We start from the raw sequence: 6,811 nt of genomic DNA on the forward strand, positions 1-6,811 counted from the left end.
CCTGGCATTCCTCGATACTGCTTTTCCGCATAAGTATTTTCACTTGGAAGGTACGAAATGCCATCAATTCTTACTTGGAAGCATGTACCAAAGGAGCCGACATCCAAGTTCTGTAAATAGTTGATGGCATCATGTGGTATTCCAAGAGTCATGGTACACTCCGAGTTCCTCGCAAATCTCTACAGAGGGTTCCCAGCCGGATGCCCATGGCAATCTATCTTTGACTCCATCTTCTCTTGAGCATGGTTGACTTGCTCCCTTCGTAGCTTTTTAGATAGCACATATTGTCTATCTATATCTTTGGCATGCTTACTCTTCTCTCTTTCAGCACGCCAAGCCAAACCCAAGCCTTGAGCTTTATCAACTGAACGCCTTCTGGAAGAGCTTCATATAAATCACAAGCGCACTTTTCCATATTACCAATGATGCTATAAGCAGACTGGTGAGCTTTGTCTTTACTTATAACAAAAGTTTCCTTGGAGACCGCACTTGCAATTGCTTTTTCAAGCATTTTTTATATGAACATCTCATTCTGCACAATACTCTGCACCTGCTTCTCCGATAAGTCACTTATCGTCTTGCAGAGAGTTGACCTTAGAGATTGAAGAAATGCCTTCTTCTTACCTTCTGCCATAGTGACTATATATAGATGTCCTATAAAAAAAGAGAGAAGAGAAGTCAACCTACATATGTGTAGATGTTTTCGAGTGTACCTTAAACAATCACATTAATGCTTCTACCTTGATCTAATGTGAGACAATGGTATACCATAAATCACTTTGAATGGTAGAAGAACTAAAGGCAAGATTCAATAGCTCAAGATGGCACACCCGATCAAGCCATATGACCATGTGACAAATTGAGACTATATTTGTAATTATATACGAAATAAAGATATTGTGTATGTGTAATACACACTTCCAAGATATTGTGTATGTGTTATACGAAATAAAGATATTGTGTATGTGTAATACACACTTCCAAGGTGTCTGCTACCCTTGTTATCGTAAGAAGAGACATAATCTATGTTTTCGAAAGAAACTAAAGCTCAAGATAACACACCCGGTCAAGCCATATGACCATGTGGAAAATTGAGACTATAGAATTTGTGACTGCATAGAAGAACTAAAGGCAAAATTTGATAGCTTAAGATGGCACACCCAATCAAGCCATATGACCATGTGACAAATTGAGAGTAGATTTGACCATGTGGAAAATTGAGACTATTCTAATTTCTTCTACATAAGTCTATTTCAATTTTGGATTGTCCCAATACCTACATATATGTTTATGATAAATAATTACTGCTAAAAGCTTAAGCAAATCTTTACAAAAAGAAACGCTTTAGAGTTTCTTTCATTTTGGTACGCACACAGACTGACCACTTTTGCTACTTCATAAAAACTTGAAAAGAAAGCAATCTAAAAGTCTTTGATAGAAACCTACGACGTCACACAGGTGGGCGACGGGTGTGTGAGCTGAGGCCACCGCAGGTCGGAGACGCAGCAGCTCGGTCTGCAGGTCGCAGAATGCAGCTCGCAGGCAGGTCGGAGACTCGAAAACGCAGCAGGTTGACGCAGTAGGTTGACGCAGCAGGGTGGGGAGTCTGGACGGCGACAGGCTTCAGCAGCCCGGTTGCTCAAGCCTCGGACGAGGGCAGGGCCACAGGGGGTCAAATAACGAAACCTACGCAGCGTGAGCAATGGAGTACTGACTCCTGAGTGCAGTGAGTAGATAACGAAAGGAAGGCCTGTAAGTTCATACATTTCCTTTTTAGGGATTTGTGCTTTGTACGAGGTACATGCGTTCACACCTCAAAGTTCAGTGTTCACATGGCCAAATTTCAAATTAAGTGCAAACTCACGACTCATTGCTCAGTGCTCACTCCCAACTGGCAAGTTGAAGGCAACTGCTCACAATATCATGAAACTGTAACCTATAGGCCATCACTAAACTTGCTCTAAATAGTAAAGAACTTGTAAAATTTGAAATCAATTTTTGAAGGGCAATTGGATGGCCGGCCCTTCTAATGGGTTCTTCACGACTCAACCCTTCCTACGCAGGGTTAACAACCATTTGTTGGGCAGAAGGGCGTCAAAAACTACGACGACAGAGTCTCAAGTTTCAACGCACAGTCTCCGTTTGAGTCCAATGATCTACGAGGTGACTGCGAGGTTTAGTGCCCCTTCGAGCTGAGAAGTCAGTCACTTGAAGAAGTGCTCTTCCACGACCAATTCAGAGAGGCAAGAGAGGCTTTGTTTGCAAAGCACGGCGTTCCTGAATCCGTCTTGACCCAGCCCAAGGTAGAGCAAGAAGGGGATATGCAGAAGCCTGCTGCAACCTTCTTGGACAGAGGCGGTATTGTCATCTTCACTCCATTGCAGTCCACACAAAAGAAGGATCTTTTGCACGTCATGGCCTCCAAATACAAGGAGACCTACATTTCGTCTTCTAGCCAACTCCAGAATCGCTTGGCAGATGCCATCGAGGGCCCTACTCCTCCACAGCCCAGCCGGTAAAGAAATCCCCCCCCCCCCCCAAAAAAAAGAAAAAGTCTGTGCATGCATGCTAGTTTTGGTTTGCCGATCCGGTTTAGGAAAAGTATGATCTCAGTTCAGGAAAGTATGATCTTATGTGGGCATGTGTGTGTTGGGCTTTGCTGGTAAAATCGTGGGCGGCACGCTAGTATGGGGCTTTGCTGATATCTGCAGACTATCGGGCTTACTTTGGCTGGTGCCTGGCTCAGACCCTCATGGCAAACTTATGTCCTTGGACATCTTTTGCTGGACCACAAAACATTGCTTTGCATTAGGTTTTGCTATGTAGGAAGGATGTGTGTAAGATGAACAAATTGCTCGTTCCCAGGGGGTGGAGCGAGAATGTACCCCAATATTAGTGTGCGTGATAGTCAAGATTGAAGCCTTACGTGAAAGATCTTTGTGGCTAAAAGAGGGATCCAAACAATACGTGAAGTTCATAGGCCAAAATTTAAGGTGGTAAAGGGGTAGGTAAGGGAGGCTACCAAACGTGTTTTTTTTCTTGCAGTCACATCATTGGTATGGGGCAAATCTAAGGATGTGATCTGAAGCTAGAATTGGGTCTTATATAATGAAAATAGGACTCTGGAGCAAATGGTCTTCTTGTAATTAAGGAGCACACAAGGCCCATGAGAAGGGGTTGGAAGGCAAAAGGGTGGCATTGAGATGGCATGGATGTCTCTACCTTAAAGTAGAGCAGAGCTGCGAATGAAGCAAAGGATATCTCTCAACATGCAAGCAAGCTTGCATGCAAGCGGTAACGGGTTTTATGAGAGAAGAAATAAACACTCGTGTGTGGATTGTTTTTATGGGAAAGAGACACAGAGGCGATCCCAAAACGGGCCATGACATTTCCTCTAGGATGTTGCCTTTGCTTGTCTCACCTCAGCGTGGCTTCGTCGAACTTGAATTGCACCCTTGTTTGGGCCCATCCCTACGCTTGGGTCTCGGTTCTACCTTGGGTATCAGTGAGTTTCTTTGATTCCTTGTGATACAACCAATCCCACTCCTCCTTCACATTAAGCTCAAATTTTGGAGGTAAAAATTGAGCATGAAACTTCTTCTTAAATCTCGACGAAGTGTTAGGTTGTATCCCCTAAATAACAAGTGTAAGCCACCAATTGTTAGATCCTTAAGATATATACTCATATGTCTCGACTTAGACTTCTCGGTAAAAGTCTCCTCTTGCATATCTCTTCTTGCATAGGCGACATCAAACTGTCTTGTAAAATCCAAGGCCTTTGTAGGATCCCTCTTACCATTTTAAGAGTCAAACTGATGTCCTTGTCTCTCGCCTTAACAATACGTGCTTTCTTCTTCTTGCTTTCAAGTGTAAAGGGCTTGAGGATTGCTTTAGACTTCTCACTCAAATCAAGTGATGGTGCACTATTAGTAGATGATGCACTAGAAAGTACTGAGAGTAGTTTGGTTCTCACCGCTTTCTGAATCTGAACGTTCTTTCCTCTTTTTCTCCTCTGCATGTGAAGAGACCTCCTTGTTTCCTTTAGGTTCTTACTGAACTGCAACATGTGCGATTCCTTCAGGTTTTTTCAAAGGTTGAGACTATTCCTTGCTCTGGATTCCCCTGTGCTCCCTCCTCACTCTCAACAAGAGGTACATGAGGAGTTTGCTCAGTTGCATCTCTAGCAATTGATGCCTGATTCTCTCGAAAAGAATCCAAAGCCCACTGATTCTTTGGCAAAGAAAGAATACTCCTCAACTCTGTAACTTCATCGGACGACTGTACCATAGATGGTTCCTAAGTTGTAGTTGCATTTTTTATCTTCTCAATAGGAAAGTTTTTCATGATAGAATAGTAAGGAAGTTCTGTTTTGATTCCACTATCAAACAATCGGAAGCGTTTTGACTTTATCCACAAAGTTCAAACAATAACTGAAAATAACTTAGATAAAGAGAGAGAATAGTTGACATAACACTGCGACTGGAAGATGGGCTAGTCCCCCCTTTTAGAATATCTTTATTATTGGGTATTCTTTACAAGCATATGAATGCAGATAGGGCCTCAATTATCCACATCTACTCCTGTATCTCAAACCATCTCTCTACAAGAGAGCTCCTCGATCTGCAATTTGTATCCCAGACCAGTTCTCCAAGAGAATTCCACGATCTGTATTCTTCTCTGTTTCTCTGGTACAATCTACAAGTGCATTACACATGTACTTTACCTGCTCCACAAATGCGTGCACAAGATCTCCTGCTAGTTCCAAGTGCCCACCAAGGTGGAAAGGTACGGAGTGTACGATACGTAATCAGTACGTAAGGTACGTACTTCTGTACGGATCGGCCTTTAAGGTACATGACCAGTACGTAACATTTGTAACAACAAAAAGAATAGTGACTTTAGCCTTTTTCAACCTATACATACTAGGAACTACATAGAGTCTAAACATAGATACTACTTCAAACATCCATTAGATACTGCTTCAATGTCCATTAGATACTGCTTCAAATGTTATCCGTACTTAACTCTTAGAAAAAGACAGGAAAATGTTATCCGTCTTTTTGCTTCAAATGTTATCCGCAAAAAGATTTATCTCCTTCAAATGTTATCCGTACTTAACTCTACCATCAAAAAGATAGAAAAATGGGAATACACTATATGATACAATAAACTTTAGTCCATTGCCAATGGCAAGATGCCCCTTAAAAAACAAAAAAACAAAAAAAATAAATAAATTTGTGAAAGTGAAAAAAAAAACGCGTACACTACCTATCCATACGTACGGAACTGTACCGTACGGCTATACCGTACTGTACGGATCAGTACGTACGTACGGATGCAACCTTGGTGCCCACGCAATCTCTTTAAGGATCTTAGTATGTGGACAAGTCTCCTCTGTTGGGTAAATAAATAGCCTAGTGCAAGTGCTCTTGTAGCAACCCATCAGCACAAGGATGTCCCTCTGACTTTATAGAGTTTAAAAAGTGACTTTTTAACTTGAGGTTTTAGGGTTTTTCTTTAAAGCAATTAAAAAGCGATTTTGCGGAACTGAGAAGTTAGAGAGAGATTGTTCAGCTACTTTTGGGGTTAGAGAGAGAGTAATCACTATCTTCTGTTCTAGAGAGTACAATACATTTCTAGAGAGAGAATATATATCTCCCACATGTGGATAGATGAAAGCTCTCTGCAAGAGCTTCCTAGAGAGATGTAAATTGCTGGCGTTTGATGAGAGAGGAAAGAGATCGATGGTTACCTTTCCTGAGACTCCACGACACCACAGGTGCCAGTCTTAACCTGCTAACACCATACAAGTTGGCCTGTCCACTAAGAGACATGTCCAGGTGTCCCCGGATGCAAATACAAACATGGATACAAATATGCTATGCAATGTTCTCCCTTGAGACACCTCAATATCTTAAGGCCTAGGAGCCATCTTGCTTTGTGTGCTTGAGCCCTTATTTTCCAACTGGGAGGCACCGCGGTGAGAGTTCTTCCCGATCAACTGGCCAGTCCCCAATGTGCTATGCAATGTTCTCCCTTGAGATACCTCAATATCTCAAGGCCTAGGAGCCATCTTGCTTTGTGTGCTTGAGCCCTTATTTTGCAACAGGGAGGCATCGCGGTGAGAGTTCTTCCCGATCAACGGGCGAGTCCCCAATACGGTCAAAGTGTTGTCGTAATTCTTTGCAAATTTATAGATATCCTGGAGTGATGTAACGGGATCTTGCAATACCTCGTTTTGGTAAGTGTCAAAAAATTGGAAGCGTATTGACTAAATACCTCAACAATAACTGAAATAATTGAGAGAAAGAGAGGGAGAGAGAAGTAATTGATACAGTAGTGGGACTAGAAGATGGGCTTGTTCCTTCTTTTTAGAGTATCTGTCACGTGACACATCCAACCCTATGTGTTCATGGACAAGCTACAACACGACAAGGGTTTAGTCAGTCCAGTCAGTCTAGATTTAGAAGTGTTCTGGCACTTTTGTAAGTGTTCGCAGATTGTGCATGCCCAGGCACTTAGTGTAGATTCATATCCTCTGGTTGCACACAGCATGATCATAAGCACTCCCATCAGAATCCTTCAAGGGAATTTTCCAGCGCATTTAGCCTGTATTTCCTATTTTTGACATTTTTCACTTATTATTTTTAAGTGACTTTTGTTGGAAAGTAGGTAGGGCAAATTGAGTAAGTTTGTATATAAGCAAACCTAGACTAGCACTATTTGACAGAAGAGGCAGCAGGAGCTCCACCGCTCAACAGGCAACTTCTCGGCAAGAACTCCTTGGTGGTTTTCCCCTCCAAGCAGAAGA

The sequence above is a fragment of the Adiantum capillus-veneris genome, chromosome 18, assembly GCF_014529385.1.
Source record: "Adiantum capillus-veneris isolate H3 chromosome 18, ASM1452938v2, whole genome shotgun sequence".
Taxonomy (NCBI): Eukaryota; Viridiplantae; Streptophyta; class Polypodiopsida; order Polypodiales; family Pteridaceae; genus Adiantum; species Adiantum capillus-veneris.